General features: G+C 42.9%; 1 long non-coding RNA gene across 1 annotated transcript; it reads left to right on the top strand.

The window, feature by feature from the left end:
* The first annotated feature begins 3,154 nt into the window (after window positions 1-3,154).
* LOC129050777 (uncharacterized) lies at window positions 3,155-21,301 on the top strand. Its single transcript, XR_008514541.1, has 5 exons — window positions 3,155-3,253; window positions 3,536-3,621; window positions 4,478-4,677; window positions 17,289-17,713; window positions 21,012-21,301. It is a non-coding gene; the product is annotated as an uncharacterized LOC129050777 (long non-coding RNA).
* Window positions 21,302-23,723: the final 2,422 nt, after the last annotated feature.

Here is a 23,723-nt window from a genome sequence, read left to right as displayed (position 1 = left end):
TCATCATTTATTTTGACCTCATGCCATAACCCCAGTGTCCTTCAGGCTAAGTTGGAGAGGTCTCTGGGTTTCTGTTTAATTTAGTCCACATATTTTAAGTTGGATAAATGGAATATTAGTGATTATAATTCCTCCTTGCAGGAGAAATTCCACTTTGTTCTTTATGTTTGCTCAATACAGGGTGAAATCCATATTCTCATACGGCACTATTTGAAGTGAGAATGGAAGGCAGATGGGTGGATTTGAAGATTTGAAAGGGTGGGTGGTCTGATACAGGTGCTGCCCTGGTCCTTGCTCTTGCAGTGGTGTGCCCTTTACTATGCAAACCCATCATTGTCTGCTGGCTGGCAGAGCAGTGGGTCACATTGTGCAGCGATTGGTATTTGTTTAAGAGAAATCTCCCCCACTGACCCAATTCCTGTAATGCATAAAAAAATGACAGAAGTAATACTTTTGTTCTTGTTTCACTTTCATTCATCTTATTTGATCAGGGCTGAGCAAAACTGACATCTCATCAAACTCCAAAGTGTGTTTCAGCGCCAGGTTCACTGGAGGGTGGCATTTAAAACACAGACATTGCAGGAACAAATGTATTTGCCAATCCCGTCCAGCAATGTAAACCTGACCTTTCTCCTGTAGATTTATTGACACAAGCCTGTTTTGTATCATATTTCATTATTGTGCATGGAAGGATTGAAAGTTCTTCTCTTGGAAAACAACTCAGTTGGGGCCAGAGTGGCCGATATGCCTTCCCTTCATAGAGAGAAAAGAGGAATTCGTTAATCCTGGCAGGATTAGTACAATTCCTCAAAGAGTGTCTTTAATTAAAAAAATACCTGCTACTAGCAGTATAGGCCAGGAAGAAATTGGCATTTGGCATGTGGCAGGAGCAGAGGAATTACATCCAAGGTGATTGTCATTTACTTGTTGTGAGGTACATTACAGGTTCCTTCCATCTGGGAGCCCTGGGAAACACCCCGCTCCCGCTCATTGCAGAAATCCATCTCTGAGAAATGCTCACTCAGTCTGAGCTATGACACACTCTGTGTTAGAAGTCTATCACCTCACCCAGCCAAACAGCTGTAGAAATTATCCATTTGTGCGTTCGTGAGACAAAATATCTATGTGTCTAGAGACTCCCCAGGCACTGTGGATATCATAGTGAACAAGAGAAATAATATCACTGTTTTCAGGGAGCTTCAATCTTGTGACTATTGTTGATAGTCTGTAAGTTAATAACTAAACAATTTAAATATGACGATTTTAGGAAGTGAGGAGCATTGGTTTTTGTGTCTAACAGGGAAAGGTAATAGAGAACGGTTATGGGATGGTGGGGGTGATGTGTGCACTGACTTCTGAGGTTATGGGTGGGTATCAAGCTGAGATCTGATTAGGGAGATGGAGCTAGCCATGTAGAAGCTAGACCAGAGACTGTTTCAGGTACAGCATACCACAAGTGCAAAGGCCTGAGGTGGAAATGTGTTTGGCATTTTTGAGAAGCAGAGGGAAAACTAGTTAGTATGGTAGAAGCTTCAAGAATGAGTAGAGGCAAGCTCTGGAATGAACCCATGAAGTGAGCAGGGACAGACCAGATACACCTGCCTTGGGAGATCTAAATGCTGCAGTGGGAACTGCGAAAGTTATTAAGCTGAGGAACCACAGAGGCTCATTTACACTTGCAAATGATCACTCTGGCTGCAGGGTGGGAACTGAATTGTAGGGGAACAAGTCAGTAATAGCAGAAACCAATTGTATGGCTTTTGGAGCCAGTTCTAGCAAGAGATGATAGTGCCTTGACCCCCATCTGATCTATTGAGCCAAAATTTGTGTCTGTAGAAATCAGTTCTTCCCTCCCTGCTTCTGTCACCATCCATGAAGACAGAGTGAATCTAGCCTTTCCCAACACTTGGTGACAGTGTTTACGATTCCCCATTATCTCCTCTTCTCTGGGTAAAGCAGTCCCATTTCTTCCAACTCTTCTCCACATGACACAATTTTAAATCTCCCTCATCACCCTTACCACCCATTCCTGGCTCCATGTCTCATTAAACATAGAACGCAGCATGCAGCCACACACTTCATGTGTGGGTGTTGCCATTTTGCAGCCAGTCTCTGCCCTAGGGAAGCCTTCCTTCACCCCACTATTAGTTCATGTGCATCAGGTAGAGTGGGCTCCATTCTCGGCTGAGAAACAGAATGCAAGACCTGAGTCTAAGCCAGTCAGTGCCTTCCATCGCCCACTGTGATTGATCCAGAGAGGACCACATGATCCAATCTGAATCAATGAGAGGGAAAGGGTATCTAGCTGGGAATGCTGGGCTCAGATTGTCATCCTCTGTCACTGAATTCAACTTGAAATATGGAGTCTTAGGAGCTTCAAGCTCCTAAGGACTGTGAAAAGAGAGCTTGTTCAAGAATAGACAACCATTCCAGTAAGTAGAGCTGAGAAATGAAGAAAGAGAGAATGAAGGCATGTCATTTGTACATAGGAATTAAGCACAATCTAAAGTCCAGTTCTGAATAATTCGATGAATCAATACATTTTCTCTTTCTGCTTAAGCCAATGGGTCAGGTTTTCTGACACTTCCTATCAAAAGAATTCTAGCTGATAGACCAATCAGAGAACAGTGGGGCTATCGCCTCCCTTGAATAGATCATGATACCCCAATGGATGCAGCTGCAAGTCCTCACTGTTGTCAGCAGCTGTGTTGTCTTGTCAGTGCCTATTGTTTGAGCTTATAGCCAATGAGAGCTCACACTTTCCTGTTCAGCAATTTCCTTCTCAATTTCTCTCTGAGACATCCTCTGAGGGTTTATGTAAAGCCCTTTTATGAATTTAGTATTTATTAGGCTTCCCTCTTGCACTTGACACGTATCCATTTTTGCCTGAGTTGCAAACTGCTGAGAACCCAATACTATGATCCATTTGGGGGTAAACAGCAAAGAGAACCAATAAAACCTAACAAAGCTAAGTCTAATCATTGCCAAAAACACCCATTTGGCTCCCTAATGGGCCAAAGGGGAGGGGGCTGTGATATCTCAGTGCTTTTGCCTTTCACAATTGTTCCTGATGCCTAGAAAGCTTTCCATTAAGCTACACAGCACAGCCATTTTTTAGGGGCCTCTGAGACTCATGTCTGTGTTTGTGGCTTTTGCAGCTTAAGTGGCTGAAGTCAGAGAGCAGCTCAGAAATGAGCCAACTGCCCTGAGGACAATGGAACCTGCAAGTCCAGCTCTCAGCCCTGCTGACAAAGTGAGGCATCGTGGAAGAAAAAAGGAAACATCTAACTTTTGACCTTAGACAGGGCTTAGGATATAGACAGGGATGGTGCTAGCAGCTGGCTAGCTGGCTTACAGTACCCTAAGATGAAGGGCCAGAAGGGCCTTTTAGGGGCTGCTAGTCCTGTTAGGGAAACTGAGGCCTAAAGAGAGCCAGATATTTTCCTTGGGTTACTCAGCAAAGTTAATGCCTGAATGACTCTATGTAGAGTCAAGGTCTTCTGTTACTTCAGCCACTGTTCTTCCCAATGCACAGGGCAAGGTAGCAGAGTGGCTAAGAGCGGCACACACGGCTACTTGTTATATAGAACGTTGGATCCTCTCTCTGGTTTCCTGGGGCAGGTGAGTTGGACCATTCTGTGGATGAGGAGGCTCCATATTCGCATAAGGGACCCTAGAGACAAAAGCCCTAGAGATGAGATGGGGAGGGGCAAGTGGCTTCTGGCTCAGGAGATCAACATTCTAAACTTGACCCCATCACTCACTGGGCAGTGCAGAGCAAAGCACATCCATTTTGAGCCTCACTTTATTCATCTGCAAAATTGCATAAATAATAGCTAGCTCTTACATGTCAGATGCTGCCTTATTGCTTTATATTATAAACTTCATGAATCATGATAATAATTTTATGAGGTATTTGCTGTTATCTCCAATCTAAAGATGAAGAAAGTGAAGCACAGGCAAATTAAGTAATTGGGTCAAAATGATCCAAATCAAACCCAAGCAGTCTGGCTCCAGAATCCACTCTTAACCTCTATGGTAACTGCCAAAGAATAATAATAATTAATAGTAAAATAAAATTGGTAAATAATAAAATATAAATAATAATAACAATAAAGCAATGCATCTCCCACAAGCTTCTTGTGACGAGTCAATGAAAAGACCTGAATGTATTATTATGGCTTTTATTTTCTGTATTCTGATGCTTTGACATCTGAAGCTGACTCTGAGACTACCTATCCCAGGGTTAGCCAATTCCTAGAGACTGCAAACAGTTCACCTGAGGGTGTGCTCTTTAGATACAAACCAACCAACCCAGAGTCCACACCTGCAATCACCTCCTTTATGGGGCTCTCACACTCTGGGTCACTATCCTTCTGCCTTAATTATCCCACAGTCCTGTGCCCCAGAGCCTGCTGAAATTATTCAAACTAGCCAATCCTAAACCTGCCAACACTGTTTTGCCATTTCCTTCCAGTGGAAACCACAATCAAGGCTGTTGCTGCCATTCCTCACTGCCTCTGCCTCTTGACCCACCGTGGTGCCTCCCTGTGTGGCCCCTGTGCCATGGTATGCCCCCTCCTCTTGGGAACCGTGAATAACGAGCTGTCTCTTTAGTGGCAGTCATCTCCTGATTTGCTTGCCTTGTTACCCCTTCTCACGAATAGTGCTACAAATGTAAGTTATTATCCATTTACCCTACCCACGGGGGACAGAAATGATCAAGTGCTTACCAACTTTGTGCTCAGTATTTTACATATATAATTTCATCTAATCATCACTACTGCTACTATTAAAACTAGGAGGTTTTTTTAAATTTAGATTTGGGGATACATATGCAGGTTTACTACATGGTTATATTTTGTGATGCTGAGGTTTGGTCTTATATTGATTCTGTCACCCAAACAGTGAACATAGTACCGTATAGGCATTTTTTCAACCCTTGCCTCCCTCACTCCTTCCTTTCAGAGTCCCCAGTGTCCATCATTCTCATCTTTATGTCCATGTGCACCTAAACTTTTGTCCCTACTAGTAAGTAAAAACATGCAGTATTTGGCTTTCTATTCCTGCATTAATTTACTTAAAATTATGACTGCTAGCTGCATTCATGTTGCTGCAAAGGACATATTCTTTTGTATGGCTGTGTAGTATTCCATGGTGTGTATGTACACTACAGTGTATATGGTGCATATGTAATGACAATGTACTACATTTCATTATCCAGCCCACTGTTGATAGGCATGTAGGTTGATTCCATGACTTTACTATTGTGAATAGTACTGCAGTAAACATATGAGTGCAGGTGTCTTTTTGGTATCTAGTAATGGGATTGCTGGGTCAAATGGTAGTTCTGTTTTTAGTCCTTTGAGAAATCTCCAAACTGCTCTCCACAGGGTCTGAACTAATTTGCATTCTCACCTACAGTGTATAAACATTCCCTTTTCTCCACAACCTCGCCAATATCTGTTATTTTTTGACTTTTTAATAGAAGCCATTCCTACTGGTGTGAGATGGTGTCTCATGGTTTTGATTTGCATTTCTCTGATGATCAGTGAAATTGAGCATTTTTTCATATGTTTGTTGGCTGTTTGTATGTCTTCTTTTGAGAAGTGTTTGTTCATGTACTTTGCCCACTTTTTAATAGAGTTATTTGTTTTTTTTCTTGTTGAGTTGTGTAAGTTCCTTGTAGATTCTGGATATTAGTTCTTTGTTGGATGCATAGTTTTCAAAAATTTTCTTAAAACTAGGAGTTATTATTCCTACTTTACAGCTAGGAAAACCAAGATTCAAGAGGTATAAGCAGTTTTATTGAGTCACTAAGTTTGCAGAGGGCAGTTTCCAAGTCTGACTCTTGGTTTTTCTGATCTTAAAGCTTCTCTTCTCTGTTCCACTCAAGAGCAGAGGACATTATGAAGTTTCTTCTAGAAGGAATGAGAAAACAAATAGGTTTCAATAGCAAAGTCTCTGCTCTTTTCCTGACTGTTTGCCTCCCTTTCTGGTGTGTTTCAGGAAGATTTTCTCCCAAAAGAGCTTCTTTGCCTTATATGAGCCTTTGCCTCTTCATTTATTAATTCCTTCTCCAGCTCATTCTCAAGATAGTGGGGAAAGCCTGGCTTTTAAATAACATATGCTTTAATTTCACCTTGACCTGGATCAATATTTCCACTTGTTCCAAACTGGCAACTTGTCCTCTACTGCCATCCCTAGGGCCATTTATCCTGCCTCTCGCTGCAATTCCCTTAGTTAAGACAGCTCGTTAGGCTCAGCTCATATTCCCAGGCCAGCGACTGGCAATTAGTATGGCATTCCCACATTCCATCTCCCCATGATATGTAACTCCAACATGACAGACAATTCCCTTGGTGTGATCAAATATCCAAAGAGTGGGCATTCAGATGGAAGAAGGCAGTCTTGTTTCTATTTTCCTGCAAGGTGGGTCTCAGACAATGCAGATAGTATCAAGGAGGCAGGCACTGACTCAGTATGAGAAAGAGCTAGCTAAGAGTTAAGCTGGGAATTTTGAAGTTGGATTCTGTATTTACTATTTAGGTATTTATATTATGTAATGCTATTTTATGTATTTCTCAAAGTTTCCATAAGAAAAGTTCAACCGCTTGTATGGTCCTTTTGCTCTATGTTCAAAGAATAAAAAACATAGATTCTTAGTTTCCTGGAATTGCAGGGTTAAGGATTATCATACAAATCCAACTTCCTGCCCATCCCCACCCCCCCACTGGCATGACTCAAGAGTTGGTGTTCTGCTGGAGCAGTCCCTGTGATGAGGAACTCCCACCTCCCAGCCTTTTCTGAAAGGCGGGTCCTTTTCCACTCTTCTGTTACACTTCCCGAGTGGGGTCCCTTTGGGGTAATGCTTGAACTGTGTCTTTAGAGCCCTCTGTCTGGTCTCACATTTGATGAGAACCCTTAGGAGTGAATGCATTTGAGGAGGCAGCATGTGCTACCACTCAGCAAAAGTGGGATGAAGGCTTATCCTGGGGTAGGGCAAGAAAAGGCTATTATTTAGAGGTGCCCAAATAATCTCCACCTGTACAATAGAAGCGTAATATGTAGCACACAGAAGGTGACTTTCATGGTGCTTTTGCCTGCTCTCTATCCTCTCTGTGGTCTTAGCAGCTGTCTCTTGCTCTTGGGAACCACTTTCAATGCTGTGATTTCAGTAGGGTTGACAACACCCCTGACCCCTAAACCCCCAGTACCAGCACTGACAAATTGGACTATTGCAGTTTCTTTGGGTGGGCACATGACTGATTCAAGTCAATGAAGATCAGCCCTGGGATTTTAAAATAAATAGTTGGGAAAGAGGTGCCCTTTCCTTTGAGGAAGTTCAGCTGGTAGGAAGTGGACATGGGGTTGCTGGTGGCCCTATGTGTACCACATGGGCATAGCTTGCCTAAGAACAAAGCCAATGAAGAGGAAGAGCAGAGAGGAGATGGAAGACAATCCTCTTGTTGGCCTAGTTTAGACACCCAGATCTAGTTGAGCCTCAAATTAGATGCTCTGCATGACTCTCAGTTGTGTGAGCCATCACTGTCTCTTTTAGTCATGAGCAGTTTGAATTGGGTTTTGTCCATTGGACCCAAAATAGTCTGTACTAATTCACTGCAAGTCCCCCTCTGAGCTGCACAAGGTAGACCCTCTGCTGCAGCCACACTGGCCCTGGTTTTCCTTTGTTGGTTGTCCCAGTCTTGTCTCTTGAAGCTATCTTTATTAGGAACGTTCTCCTGCACTCCCATGTTGCCTGGGTAACTTCTATTCACTCTCTGGATCTCAGCTCAGACATCATGTCCACAGACCAAGGCAGGCCCTCCTGTGACACATTCTACACACCCTTAAGCTTTATTTACTTCAGCGCATTTAGCCGTTGTAATAATGTATTTATTTTGGTAATTTTCTAGTTGTCCTCTTTCCCCACTAGATTGGCAGTTCCATAAGGGAAGAGATTCTGTTTTGTTCCTCAGCAGATCCCCAATACCTAGCATAGTGCCAGACACACAGTGGAGGCTCAGTCTTTGATGAATAACTGTATATAGGAAATAAGTATTTTATCCCTGTGTGGACTCCCCACAGTAGTGAGAGGCATGAGACACATTGGAGTGGGGCCAAGGGAGACAAGGCAGTGGTGCCTCATCTCGGGGGAGTGGGATTGCAGCCATCAAATACCCAAGTGGTGGGCCTTTGGATGGAGGGAAGCAGTCTCTCCGTGTGTGAATTTATGGGCTACATGTGCAATTTTGTTATATGCATAGATTGTGTAGTGGTGAAGTCAGGGCTTTTAGGGTATCCATCACCCGAATAGCCTACGTTGTACCCAATCAGTTATTTCTCATCCTCTAACTCCCTCCTACACCCTTACCCTTTCAAGTCTCCATTGTCTAACATTTTATTCTCTACTTCCATGTGTACACACGATTTAGCTCCCACCTGTGAGAACATGCAATATTTATTTTTCTGTGTCTGACTGTTTCATTTAATAATAGTCTCCAGTTCCATCCATGTCACTGCAAAACAAATGATTTTATTCTTTTTATGGCTGAATAGTATTCCATGGCATATGTATACCACATTTTTAATCCAATCATTTGTTGATGGACACTTAGGTTGATTTCATATCTTTGCTATTATGAATAGTACTGAGATAAATATATGAGTGCAGGTAGCTTTTTTGTACAATAATTTCTTTTTCCTTTGGGTAGACATACCTAGTGGGGTTGCCAAATCTGATGGTAGATTTTTATTGCTGCTGTGGTTTTTTTTTAGTTCTTTGAGAAATCTCCATACTGTTTTCCATAGAGATTGAACTTATTTACATTTCCACCAGCAGTGTATGAGTGTTCCCTTTTCTCCACATGTTTGCCATCATCTGATATTTTTTTGTCTGCTTAATCATAGCCGTTCTGACAGGTGTCAGTCTGTTTCTCTTTGCTGCAGGGCGGGTCTCTGACAATGCAGAGCCCATGAAGAAGGCAGGAAGTGTCTCAGAAGGAGAACGGACTTAGAGCCAAGTTGTGAATTTTGAAAGTGGATTCTGTAATATTTTATGTATTTATTAAAGTTTCCGTAAGGAAAGTTTGACTAGTTGTTTGGTCCTTTTGCTCTTTGTGCAAATCCTAGAATCACAAACGTAGATTATTAGTTTCATAGAATTGCAGGATTAAGGATTATCATAGAGACCCAACTTTCTGCCCTCTTCCTCCATATGCCATGACTCAAGAGGCAGCGTTCTGCTGGAGCCGTCCCCGTGATGAGGAACTCCCACCTCCCAGCCTTGTCAAAAGTACGGGTTCCGTTCCACTCTTGCCTTATGTTTCTTGAGTGGTTGCCTTTTCGGTAATGTTTGAACTCCGTGTCTTCAGAGCCCTGTGGCTGGTCTCTGCATGGCCAATGAGCCACAGGGTTATAGCTTATATTGCTCTGAAATAGGATTTTTGATGAGAGATGTTGTTGCTAATAAAGATGGGCCTGCTGGCAAAACCAGCTAATAACTTGGCTTCCACCGGGCCCTCACTACCTCCACACAGATGACTCCAATGAGATAAATTACTTTTCCACCAATAGAAACATGACCGCAATCAATATAGCTAGTAAATAACACGATTTTCAGAAGAAAAGAAATTACCAATTTTAAATACATTTATATTGACATGAAGCCAGGTTGGTCAAGATGTGTGTGAGCGCAGGCACCCATACCTGTGTCCCTTGGGAAAGGTACTTGAGCTGAGCATTGGCCAGTGCCCTAGCATGGTTGAGGACTCACCCTCTCCTCTGCCCTAGACCTAGGCCCCAGGAAAGCAGAGTAAGGATCATGCCAAGAGGAATTTGGTTCTTCTAGAAAAATGTGCTTTGGGGTCTCAGATCTCTTTTTTGCTGGAGGTTTGAGTCCTCTGCTCTTCCTTCCTTGGGCTGTGGAGTCTTTCTCCAAACATTTGGCCCCTCTAGGTTTCATTTGTGTCATCTGCTAAGCAACAATAATTTTCCCCAGGGAAGCACCCTCTAAGTAAGGCTGTAATAAGGGTCTGCTGACACATTGGTACAGCTCTGGAAATCTTCATGTCCTTGACACATACCATGTGATCCTTCCATCCTACTTGCCCCCTTGCCTTCTTCATTCACATTTTATAACACTGCTGGGACAAAGGGACTCCCCAGCTTAAACTTAACATCAGTTTCTGGGGATTAAGTTTGGCCAGAGCAGAGGCCGCAGGAGAAGGGTGGTTGGAGAAACAGAGAATAAAATAATAACAACATCAGCACTATCAAATATTTATTGAATACTCATTATGGGTTGGCCCGGTGTTAAGTAAGCATTTTACATCAATTATTTAATTCTTGCAACCGTTATGCTCTGTTATGATCCCTATTACAGATGATTAAACATAGGCTGGAGTGGGGATAAAAAAGCAAAAAGTGTTCTTTTAGGAAGGGTAGACAGGACAGGCCTCTCTGAGGGAACTCTATGTGAGCCATGAAGTGAACCCGAAGTGGGGCGTGAACCCTGCCAGTAGAGGTCTGAAAGGGGCATTCCAGGCAGAGGGGTGAGCACATGCAAAGGCCCAGTGTCAGGACCTGCTCAGTGTGTGTGACAAACACCAAAGAGCATGTGAGGAAAGAGCTGTAGGAGATACATCAGAGAGGTAGGCAGGGTGAGACTTTTGGGCTCCTGAGGACTGTGGCAAGAAGTTTAAATTTTATTCTAGTGTGAATGTGGTGGCCATGAGAATTAAATAATTAGCCCAAAGCCATTTATGAACTGTAAAACGTTAAACTTATGTGGTATGTTATTTTAGTCATTCATTCATTCATTCATTCATTCATTTATTCATTCATTTAACACTCCCCCTTTGCTGGTCTATGTCCAGGGGGGCTTTTTCAGGGAACTCAGATTCAAAGCACTCCTAGCTGTTTCCTGGATTCCAGATGAGCTGTTAATAGACCAACCCTGTCCTTCAAAGATTTGTGAGCTAGGAACCGATCAGGTAGTAGAAGCCCAGAATAAGGTAGCCCCCAGGAGTTGCTCCTTCTGATTCCTTTCCAAACTAACAAACTATTAAAATAAGGCCTGCTCCCTGCCATTTGGAAATACATAATGGGCCATTGCAAGATAGCCATAACCACTCTGAAGATGCGCTTGGGTAGTTCCAGGAGGAAAGCCTCATTTCTAAGCACCCAGAGATTTCCTCTTGGTAGTTGGTGTAGCCTATAAAGAAATTACATTAAATACTCTCCCCCAATACCAAAGGGAAATGCAGAACCGTGAATTTACAAACTTGCTAAGCAGGGTCCTGAGGATTTGCACAGCCACACATTGGTCTGCAGGCCCTAATTCTGGATTAATCTTATGAATATTTGCAAAGAGCAAAGCAATAAAGTGTAAAGGTGCATTGGAGACATGAAGTCATTCACAGATGCTGGCTGTAAGGAGTTCAAGCTGGGATGGAATTCCTGGGCAGTCACCCAAACCTGGAATCCTCTTTTCTTAAAAAGTACAGTGTGCATTTATTATTCTTGTCCTAAGACCTTGTAATTTTTCCAATTTCATGGGTTTCATTATTTCTCATGTTAGTTTTCTTGATTACAAATAAAGTTAAGCCTATTTTTTTAAAGGAGGAAGGATATGTATTTGTAAATGATGTTAGGCACTGATTATAGTGGCATAAAGCCAATCTTTTTTTTTTTTTTTTTTGCCTGACATTTTCTCTTCTTTCTGGAGATAAAGGAATGGAGGCAAGATATGTTATCAAAAGTAATACCACTTAGCCAAGAACACGTCTGATATGCCTATTATTTATCTCTTTTGCGTTATAAGCAGTTATGAGCTACCACTTCCGTAAGTCAAAATAGCGAATGTGGACTTCTGCAACAGAAACCTCTCACATCTCAGTGGCTTATAACAGTAAGGATTATATCTCACTTGTACAAATTCCTGTGCAGCTTAGGTGTCTTCCCTGCATAGTTATGCTGCAGGTGGTGACACAGGGATCCAGGTCAGTCCCATCTTATAGCTATGCCTTCAGAACAAGGAACTTCCAAGGCTGTGGTGTCAGGGAAGAGATGAGTGGAAAATTGTATCAGATGATTTTAAGAGTTAGCTTGGAAGTGACTTGCATTATTTTTACTCACATTCTCTGGGCTTGAATTCAGTCACCTGACACTGCCTAGCTGCAAGGGAGTCTGAGAAATGTAGAAGAGCACATGGGTAGATGTAAGCACATGGGTAGATGATGTAAGCACATGGGTAGATGATGTAAGCACATGCGTAGATGTAAGCACATGGGTAGATGATGTAAGCACATGGGTAGATGTAAGCACATGGGTAGATGATGAAAGCACATGGGTAGATGACGAAAGCACATGGGTAGATGACGAAAGTGCATGGGTAGATGATGTGTGCACATGGGTAGATGACGAAAGTGCATGGGTAGATGATGTGTGCACATGGGTAGGTGATGTAAGCACATGGGTAGATGACGAAAGCACATGGGTAGATGATGAAAGTGCATGGGTAGATGATGTGTGCACATGGGTAGGTGATGTAAGCACATGGGTAGATGCAAGCACATGGGTGGATGATGTGAGCACATGAGTATATGATGTAAGCACATGGGTAGGTGATGTAAGCACATATGTAGATGATGTAAGCAAATGGGTAGATGATGTAAGCACATGGGTAGATGATGTGAGCACATGGGTAGATGATGTGAGCACATGGGTAGATGATGTGAGCACATGGGTAGATGATGTGAGCACATGGGTAGATGATGCAAGCACATGGGTAGATGATATGAGCACATGACTAGATGTAAGCACATGACTAGATGATGTAAGCACATGGGTAGGTGATGTAAGCACATGGGTAGATGATGTAAGCACTTGGGTAGATGATGTAAGCACATGGGTAGATGATGTAAGCACTTGGGTAGATGATGTAAGCACATGGGTAGATGACGCAAGCACATGGGTAGATTATGTAAGCACATGGGTAGATGATGCAAGCACATGGGTAGATGATGTAAGCACATGGTTAGATGATGTAAGCACATGACTAGATGATGTAAGCAGATGGGTAGATGCAAACACTTGGCAGTATCTGCCTTACACCTATGTGTTGGCACCGGTGCTTGCTGGTGAGAGAGATTTAGGGGTATGAACACACCCACCAAGGAAGTTACAGCCTAATTGGGGAAAAAAAAGCCCTACAGGATTATGCCATATGGCAGAGGATTACTGGGGCGTTATGACAATTATAGATCAGTTGCTATAAATCTCTCCACACCTTAGATGGTGGTACAGGTAGAGAGATCAGCAATAACAAGGTGTGCAGACCAGAAAGCATGAGGTGTGTCTGACAACTGTGACACAGACTTTAGTTAGAGACGAGGACATGTGAAGGGAACGAGTGGCAGAAAATAACTCTGAAAATGTAATTTGAGGCCAAATTGGGGACAGGCTAAGGAGTTTCAGAAGCCGTTGACTGTTCTTGAGAAAGGAAGGAAAGAATATTAAATAAAGCAACTAATTAAACAGTTCCACCAAGATAGGAAAGGTCTGCAATCACTTTGTGCCTTCCTTTCCTTATCTATAAAATGAGGGTGTTAATCTTTACTTTTTATGGCAGTTGTGAGGATTAAGTAAATAAACACATATAAAGAGTTTAGAATTATTCTTGATATAGTAAGTGGCTCACAGTAATATTAGCCAAAGAATACGTAGTCTTGATGTACTTACATCTCCAAGGGAGATAGACATAACTTGATGGACAATCTTGACCAGGTCATTAAAGAGATGGCCCAAATTGGTTGACAATCGGGATGAGAGAAGTAAAACATACAAGGTAAGGACAGAAATGATTTTCTGGAAGGTTCAGTACTTCACAAAGGCCATATTCCCCTCCATGTACTCTCTTGCTTTGAGAGAAAGAGTATAAAAGCATATTTTAGACTACATGGGGGCCATCCAAGGATCCAAGGAGTCCTAGGGAAAAGCACACGTTGGTTAAAAGAGTGGGTGCTGGTCTCAGATTGTTTGGGAGTGAATTCTGACTCTGTCATTTATTAGCTGTGTGACCTTGCACAGTTTATTTAAAACCCTGTTAAAGTCTCAGTTTCCACTGCTGTAAAATGAAAGTCATATTTACCTCATGGAGTTGTTAGGAGGTTCAATGAGAAAACATATGTAAGATGCTTAGCATGGTATTTAGTTTTTACTAAGTGTTCACAAATGCTGGTTATTATATTTTATTAATTAGAAGACATAATGAATTAATTAAAAACTAATTCTGTAGCCAAATCAAGGGTCAACACAAATCCAAATATCTGGACATATGAAAACAACTTGTGGATTTTATTCCATTTCTATTCACATGTTTAGAAATGTTTAGGTACCATCCCAGAGAAGTGAGTATATCTGGTCAGTTTCTTGCTTTTCGCAAAGGAGAAGCTTTAAACATATGTCAGACTTAGGGGGTAATTTAACCTTTACCTTAACCCAGGTTAGCAAAAATCTTATAGTTCATTTTCGTATCTAATTATGTTCCAATATGATTTGATTTTTCTATCTTTTTCCTAGCAAAATCTTGGGCCCTGTGCCTTTGAAGGAAATAGAGCTGACTCTGTCCATTTGGAAGGAACTTTGTAGAGCATTCAAAGGAAGGGCTGTGTGTGTTGATGGTGCTTCCTCTACCTCTCCAAAACCACCCAGCCTCCAGGGCCTAAGCAAGGCTGGCTTCTGTACTCAGGCACAGACAATGGCCCTTTCCTGACCCTGTGCCTGCCCCAGTGCAGCTATGCTAACTCTAGTGCCTCTCCTAAGATATAAATTATAGTCTAGGACTTTATCTGCCTGGTCACCCAAGGGGCCAGGTAGCTTTAAAGACCACCATTGGCCGGGCGCGGTGGCTTGCGCCTGTAATCTCAGCACTTTGGGAGGCTGAGGCGGGTGGATCACGAGGTCAGGAGTTCAAGACCAGCCTGGCCAAGACGGTGAAACCCCATCTCTACTAAAACTACAAAAATTAGTCGTGTGCAGTGGCAGGCGCCTGTAATCCCAGCTACTCGGGAGGCTGAGGCAGGAGAATCGCTTGAATCTGGGGGACAGAGGTTGCAGTGAGCCGAGATCTTGCCACTGCACTCCAGCCTGGGTGACAGAGCAAGACTCCATCTCAAAACAAAAACAAACAAACAAAAAAAATCACTGTCCCCACTGTATCCTGTTGAATCTTCCAGAATCAGTCTCTCTACTTAAAGCATCTTGCTTCTCTATTAGCCAAAATAAAAGAAGCCTCATTTCAAGTCAGGAAAATAGTTGCCTATCATTCCGTAAGCAGTCAAACTCTGAATCTAGTTTGGGCTCAGAGGCCCCTGTCCTAACCTTACCCGTATGCAACTCTACCCCTATGATATGTAGGACAAATTCAGGCAGGATAAAGGAGGAAGAACATGAAAAAGTTAGAATTGCTGTATTTAATTCAGTTCTGCAAACATGTATTGATGCCTGCTGCATGCCAGGCCCTGCTCTGGGCACTGGGAGTGAATAAAGGCCTGTCAGTGGCCTTAAGAGGCACAAGTAAAGTGGGGGAGAAAAAAGATTAATCCAACAAAGATAAAGTCCATCTAGCAGGATAAGTACTATACTGAAAGCAATTTTCACATGATGCATCCACACAGAGGAGGGGGCAAGGGTGTCAGAAAAGGTCTCTAGGGGGACATATTTGTCCTGGATTTCCAAGATTGAATAGGAATTCTGCAGGTGGAAAGAGAGGTAGGAAAATGAATAAAGGGAAGAAGTGTTCTCAGATCTTCCTATTCAGAGTGTGATCTACAGACCAGCATCATCATCACCTGGGAGCTTATGAGAAATGCACAGTCGCAAGCCTCCTCCCAGATATGCTGAATCATAATCTGCATTGTAACAAGATCTCTGCCTGATTCATGGGCACAGTAAGACCTGAGAGTGCTCGTCTAGGAGGAGTGAACAGAGCAGAGGAAGGGAAGATAGAAATCTCGGCCTCTCCAGGGAATTACGAGAAGCTTAGATTAGCCAGGGAGCCAGCCAGGGGCAATGGTAGATGAGACTAGAAAGGCAGATCCCACACCCACACTACCTTTACAAGAAAGAAAAGATCCTTCTTAACCTAAATTCCTCCACATGTAACCCCCAGACCTTTCCAACAGCAGTAGAGACTCAAACCATGACCAAGTATGGGGAGCTGGGAGCTTGACTCTGGCATCTGCCTCACTGGAGGCCAGAACAGACCTCGGTTTGCATTTACTCCTGCAGGCTGAGGTCTGTTAGAGCCGATTCAGCTGTTTACCTCTGCCTACATCATGAGGCTGTTCTGAAGAAAGTTCATACACACCAATCAATCAGGCCGATTTCAATTAATTCTAATTGTTCTGTTGAGATTCCTTGCCAGTAGCTAAGATGTGGTGAGACCCTGGCATGACTTCATCATGGCCTTCAGAATTCCCACCGATGCTGGAGGTGGCTCAACCTGTTCTGAACTCTGCAGACCTCTGTGCACAATGGTGTGCATGCGTGCGTGCGTGTGTGTGTGTGTGCCCACCCTTCTATGCAGCACACAGTATAGCTCCTCAGAACAACTAATTGCCTTGCTCTTTCCTGTGGTTCCTCTTCTGGGAGTAAGGGGAAGACCCATTGACAGATGAAAGATACAGGCACTGGTAAATCCATGCACAATTGCTCGACCTTTGGGTCTCCTTTCCCCCACCTCTAGGCACAGTCATGGGGCGCTTTCCTCATCTCTTACTCATTCCATCCTTGTCCCCAGATACCACATGTCCCTTCACATCGTCTTTGCACATGCTGTTCCCTTTGCCTGGAATGTCCTTCCCCTTCTGCTATCTTCCTGGAGAGCTCAGCCGCAGTTGCGCCTCCTCCCTGAAGCCCACTGTGATACTACCGGCAGAGTGTGTGGGGCTCTCCTCTCCCTGTCTATAGTGCATAACTTGGCTTTTTCCTGAACGTTTCTCATGCTGAACTGAGGCTGGGGTTTGTGGGATTCTTCCAGGGCAGGGATTATTTAACTTATTTTTGTCTGCATTTTTACACCAAGAACATTTCTTAGTACACAGTAGGTATTCAATAAATGTGCAGGGAAAATTCTACTCTATTGGAATTGAGATGGAATATTATTTTGTGAATAAGTTTAGTCAAGTAATAGGAGTGAATTTTTATGAAGTATGCATCATGATTTAAAGAATATCAGAAATATAGCCCCAAATCTTTTCTCAATGCTGCTTAAACATCCACAGGTAAAAAGTGGACAACAGATGTGAATTGGAATATTGGGAGAAGAAGGCAAGCTTAGAGAACGTGGCAATTTTGCAAAGACTGGACCAACAGGGATAAGTGATGTCTCTCCGAGGGCAACTCTGAGCCCCAGAGAAAGAACCCCAGAGCCAGGTCAATTCAAGGAGCTTTTGCAATCCCTTCCCACTTATAAAAGACCTCTGCTAGTATGGGCAATGAGATATAGATGAGGAACTGAAGCAACCAGGAGAGACAGGTTCCAGCTCCAGCCACAAGCTCCCATCAATAGCAGTGCAGTGACCACTGGATTGTGAGTGAGGGACAAGATGATGGGGAGCTCCTTATGTGCCTGGACTTGACACAAGGTCATCTGCATCAAGTTGTCCAGGGGAGTTCAGGGTGGCTGAGGAGAAGGCAGGTTAAGAAGGTGAGTACAAGATCCAGAAGAGCTGGGTTTACATCCAGGCTCCACCACTGACCACACGACCTTAAGGAAGTTTCTTGACTTTACCAAGACTCAATTTCTTTATCTAAAAAATTGAGATATTTACAGAAGCTTCTTCATGGGGCTGGTTGGGAAGATTAAACAGTGCTTAGAATTGTGCCAGGCACACCATGCAGGCTCAATTAATGGGGGCTGCTATTGTACCTTCCTACCTGACAGTCATCCTTACCAGAAACAGAAAAAGGTACCCATCACAGCCCAGGAGTGTGTGGCTCCTGCAGTGAGGGTCAGATGCCAAGCAGAATAAGAGGCACAATCGTCCTCTAAGTGAAGACCTCCTCCTTCCATCCACAGCACTGTCCACTGGGTCTTCACAGAAGCTCAGAGCATCAAGAGCCACAGCTCAGACATGTGGCCAGATGGTCTAGCTCTTAGTCCTGGCTGTGCCGTGGGACCTTGAATGAGACTTGAGGTCTCTCTGGGCCTCAGTTTCCCTCTCTGTAAAATGGTGCCATTCACAATTATCTCATGTGGACTGAGTAACATGATACATTGATGCATGCAAGAGTGATTGATAAGCTGTGGAGCATGGGATGGAATGATTACAGTTCTGTTTGGTGGAGTGGGCTCATTTCTTGTTAGGATTTTTGTTGGACCTGGATGGGGGAAAGAAGAGGAAGATTCTTGTTTTAGTACGTATCACTCAAGGGCCTATGAAATCTGTCAGACTTCTCTTGGACACCAAGTTCATTTTATTAATTAGTTAACTTATTTCTTTATTTTTGGGATAGTCTTGCTTTATTGCTCAGGCTGGAGTGCACTGGTACTATCTTGGCTCACTGCAACCTCCGCCTCCGGGTTCAATTGATTCTCCTGCCTCAGCCTCCTGAGTGACTGGGATTACAGGCATGCACTATCATGCCTGGCTTATTTTTGTATTTTTAGTAGAGAAGGAGTTTCACCATGTTGGCCAGTCTGGTCTTGAACTCCTGACCTCAAGTGATCCACCTGCCTTGGCCTCCCAAAGTGCTGGGATTATAGGCGTGAGCTGGACACCAAGTTCATTAGGGCTTTAACAATTCATTCATTCAACACACACTCACTGAGGGTCTCCAACATGCCGGGTGTCCTGGGTGCTGGGAATATATCCATGAATGCAGCATATAACCACTTTGGATATTTTCACTGCTCTGTGGGCCCCCAAAGTCCAGGCAGTCCATGCCACATGGCTATGAATGTGACATCACAGTCTATGAAAGATGAGACAACCCCAGCCCAGAGAGGTTAAGAAACTCAGCATGTTACTTAAAATAGCACAAGTTGGTGGAGGAGTTGAGTCGTGGTTAGATTCTAAGGCCTCATAGTATTACGGTAGAATGATGTTAACAATTTAACATAGCATGGTGACCTACTGAGAAATTACCCTGTGCTTGATTTTAGCCATTTTATATTTAAAAAAAAAAAAAACAAAAAGGAAGGAAACTTCCAGCATCCACACCACCCCATGATTGACAGGCCTTTTCTCCTAAGGTCTCAGTTTATTCAAGATGGGGAAGGAGAGGTTAAGCATTGTGAGTCCTTTTTTTTTTTTCTTGCAAGATCCACCCAGTTCTTCAAGGGGTTGTAGGTACATGGAAATAGAAGTCTTAAGTCTCTTTACGTCTCCTCTCCCCTCATGGATACTCAATGAATAACCATCAAACAGAATTATGGCTGATAGAAAAGTCACTTTTTTGTTGGGTACCAGGGAGAACTCATATCCTTGTCATTAATATTAACTTCTAGGGCTTCTGAGGTTTCCCTACAAACCTGTTCAAGTCACCCTACTGCATTCTGATAGCTTCCAGGTACTTCTCCAAAGTTCCTAGCATGAAGCATCTTGTAGTGCCAGAAAGTAAGGAGGAAAAAAAAAAAAAAAGAAAGAAAGAAAAAGAAAAAAGAAAAAAAAAAACACAACTATGGGAATATGTCAAAGGGACATAGAAGCCAATTGAAAAAAGCTCCCAATAGCCAAATAGGGAACAATTTCAGCAACGAAATAAAAATAATATTGGATTATAACTCAAAGTGTAAAATAAACATCCATAAGTTCAAACTGATATAAAAACATGATTAAATAAATACATAAATAGAGAAGAATAGACAAATCTCCCATGTAGAAAAAAAGTCCAACAGCTCTTCCCTAATCTACAAGGCCCAGCCTGATCTGCCCCTGCCTGCATCTCTGGCTTCATCTCCTGCCACTCTTCCCCTTATGCACAATGTTCCAGCCACAGTACATTTCTGGGGGCCTTTGCATCTGCTATTGCCTTAGCCTGGAACATTCTGCATCTGATTCTTTGCATAGTCAGCTGCCTCTTGTCATTGAGGTCTCAGCTCAATGTCACCACTACAGGGAAGTCCTCCTGGATCACCCTGACAACTCTGTATTCCTTTGACCTGTTTTATTTTATTGATCACACTTGTTATTTCTAAAGTGATCTCACTTACTTGCTTATTCATTTGTTTATTTGCATTGTCCCCTAGTTTAAAAAAATAAGCCACAAGAACAGTAATATTGTCTGTCTTTTCACCACTGGGTCACTGATTCCAGTATTGAGAACCTACTCTGTGCCAGGTACCCTGCATGGCATCAGTGGCCCAGTGGTGAAATACATATATGAAATAAATTAGTAAACGAATTAATGCTTATCAATGTCCACTTTCTTAGAGCCAGGCACAGTGTGGAGCATAGACTAAGGGTGAATATAGTTTTGAATGTGTACATCATTAACAAATAAGTGAATACACTAGGGGATGAATGAGCAAAGAATGACTGAGTATGAATATGTGAGCAAAATGTGTTTATAAAATCCTGGGCTGTGTTTATAAAATCCATCTAATGCATTGCTGTGTTTATAAAATCCATCTAATGCATTACTAGTGAATTTACCTGTCAGCTCATTCTGCAAAGTTGTCCTGCATACCGGGCTGTAGAAAGTTAGCCTGGTTGGAGTTTATGGATAATTTGTACCTCAGCTTTGGAGGTGCCTGTTTTAGGTAGGGAGGAAAGGAAGCCTGTGAGCTTCTCCTCTCTAAACATTTAATGAGGCTTTTGGAGCAGATAATTTGGAGAGGATGCTGCAGAGATGAGGACTGGGGTATAAAAATAGATGGATTTCCTTATTGCAATGACTCCTGATCATATTTTCCCTGTGTGACAGAATGATTAAAACTCATAAATTACCATTAATGGTGAAGTGAGCACATAGTGAACCTGGAAACATCTCTTCTATTTTAGATCCAGGTCTCAGGAGCCCTCGGGGAAGGTTTGGTGGCTGCAGAAAGGGACTTTCTCTGAGAATCCAGCAGTGACATCAGGGAAGAACCTCAAAGGATCCATGGTCCCCCAACACAGAGCAAGTGAGTGCAGCTCCTAGAATCTCTTCCTTCAGGGAGACCCAGAGAAATGAAGTGTTAAGAGGCCTTACCCTCAGACAACATCTTCTCTCAGCCTCTGTGGCTACAGTATGTACAGTGTGCTGAGTATGGAAGGACCTCTCTCCCCATTAAATCTGTAGTGCGATCACATGGAAGGCATCTGAGGACCTAGAGCAAGGAAACATGGCTATTCTGCCCCACTGTGGTCCCAATCTGGGTACTGAATCAGCATCTTCCAAGGATTTTTAAAATAGAAACCCCCAGTTCTCAGCCTACACCAATGAATCAGAATCTCTCAGGATGGAGCTCAGGGAAGCTGTGTTTTTAAAAACTCCAAGTACCTTACTTACCTTCTCACCATCATGAAAATAGAAATGAACAAAATTAACGTGGTAACAATTTCCAGGCACCAGACCAGAGGCACAGTGCAGAACTGTGATCTCTGAGAGGAGGGCAACACTCAAGGGAGGGAGACCTGTGTTTGCCCAGGTTCTGCCCAGGTGAAGCACAGGGAGGGGAAACCCAGGCAGACCACAGTGGTCTGATGGAGCTGAGCAGAATTCGGAGCTTGGGCTGCTGAAGTGGCTGGCATCTGTGGGGGCAGAAGACAGGAAAGGAAAGCTGCAGAGGGAGAGAACAAAAACCCCAGAAATGTGTATGCGCATGTCCTGTGGGCTGTTGGTTGAAGCCCGGGCTTTGAAGAACAGAGCAAGACTTGGTGGAGCCTAGCAGAGAGCAGCTGCTAAGGGCCTGGGAACAGAATGGAAACATAGGGAGACTCTCTGCAGGGCTAGGAGTTCTAGCTCAGCTAGAATGGAGAAACCCTGGTGTGCATCTCAGTGGAGACTGCATAAAGGCCTTGTATTAGGAATAAAGACTATGCTTCTAGGAGAAGGACTACACCCTAGCACAGAGTTTCTTGGTATCAGCAATACTAGCATTTTAAACAGGTCATTTTTATTTTCCCCTCCAGAGACAGAGTTTCACTCTTGTTGCCCAGGCTGGGGTGCAATGGCATGACCTCAGCTCACTGCAACCTCTGCCTCCCAGGTTCAAGCGATTCTCCTGCCTCAGCCTCCCAAGTAGCTGGGATTACAGGTGTGCACCACCACGCCTGGCTAATTTTTGTATTATTTGTAGAGACGGGATTTCACCATGTCGGCCAGGCTGGCCTCGAACTCCTGACCTCAGGTGATCCACCCACCTTGGCCTCCCAAAGCGCCGGGATTACAGGCGTGAGCCACCATGCTCAGCCCAGGTCATCTTTTTTGTGGGGATTGTTTTGTGTATTATAGGATGTTTAGCAGCAACCCTGCCCTCTACCCACTAAATGCCAATAGCACCCCACCCCCATTTATGAGAAACCAAAATGTTTCCAGATATTGTAAAATGTCCCTGGAATGGGGAGCAAAATTGTTCTCAGTTGAGAATAACTGCCCTAGTGTAACGGCCACATCTTATGACTAATGAAATGAAAATAGACCAGTCCTAACAACAACAACAAAACAACAAAAGAAAACAAAGTGTAATAGGATCATGAGAATTCATCAGTATTTAAATGTCTAAATTAATAGCCAAACTCATAACATTTAAAGCAAAACAATATAATCCAATCTCCCTACAAGGTATCATCCACAATATCCCACCTACAGTGAGACAAGTGAAACAAACAAAAAAATATGATCTATAATCAAGCAATTGGTAGTCAATAGAAACAGACACTTAGATGGCACAGGTATTGTAATTAACAGAAAGACTACAATAGCTATTATAAGTGAGGGGTCAGGAAATGTAAAGATAGATCAATAGAAATTATTCAATCTGAAGAACAGAGAGTAAAAAGAGTTTTTTTTAGAAAAAAATGAATAACCATTGCTATTGACTTTAATGTGTCAAGATTTTCAATGGAGAAAGAAAGTCTTATCAGCAAATATTAATAGTATAGAAGAAATTCGATAGTGACATGGGAAAAAAGAACCCCATACTACATACAAAAATCAACTTGAGATGAATCAAAGATGATTTAGATCTTAAAAGTAAAGTCTAAAGCCGTACAAAAACTGAAAGAAAGCATAAGAGGACATGACTTTGGTAAGCCAAAGTTTCTTAAGTGGGACACAAACAGCAACCAACAATAACTATGAAAGAAAAATATGATAAATTGCATGCCATCAAATTAAAACCTTTTGTTTCTCAAATGCACCATGAAGAAAATGAGGAAGCAAGCCACAGATTGGGAGAAAATATTCCCAAAACATATATTTCACAAAGGACTGGTGTCCAAAATATAAAAAGAATGCATACAACTTTTTAGAGACAGGGTCTCATTCTGTTGCCCAAGCTGGACTGCAGTGGTGTGATCGTAGCTCACTGCAGCCTGAACTCCCAGGCCCATGTGATCCTCCCACCTCAGCCTCCCAAGTAGCTGGGACGACAAGCACATACCACAACACCTGGCTCAATTTTTTTTTCTTTTTTTTGTAGAGACGAGAGTCTCCCTATGTTGCCCAACCTGCTGAGCTGGTCTGAAACTCCTGGGCTCAAATGATCTCTTGGCTTGGCCTCCCAAAGT

Source organism: Pongo abelii, chromosome 18 (genome assembly GCF_028885655.2).
Source record: "Pongo abelii isolate AG06213 chromosome 18, NHGRI_mPonAbe1-v2.0_pri, whole genome shotgun sequence".
Lineage (NCBI taxonomy): Eukaryota > Metazoa > Chordata > Mammalia > Primates > Hominidae > Pongo > Pongo abelii.
This window is presented reverse-complemented; position numbering and strand designations above follow the sequence as displayed.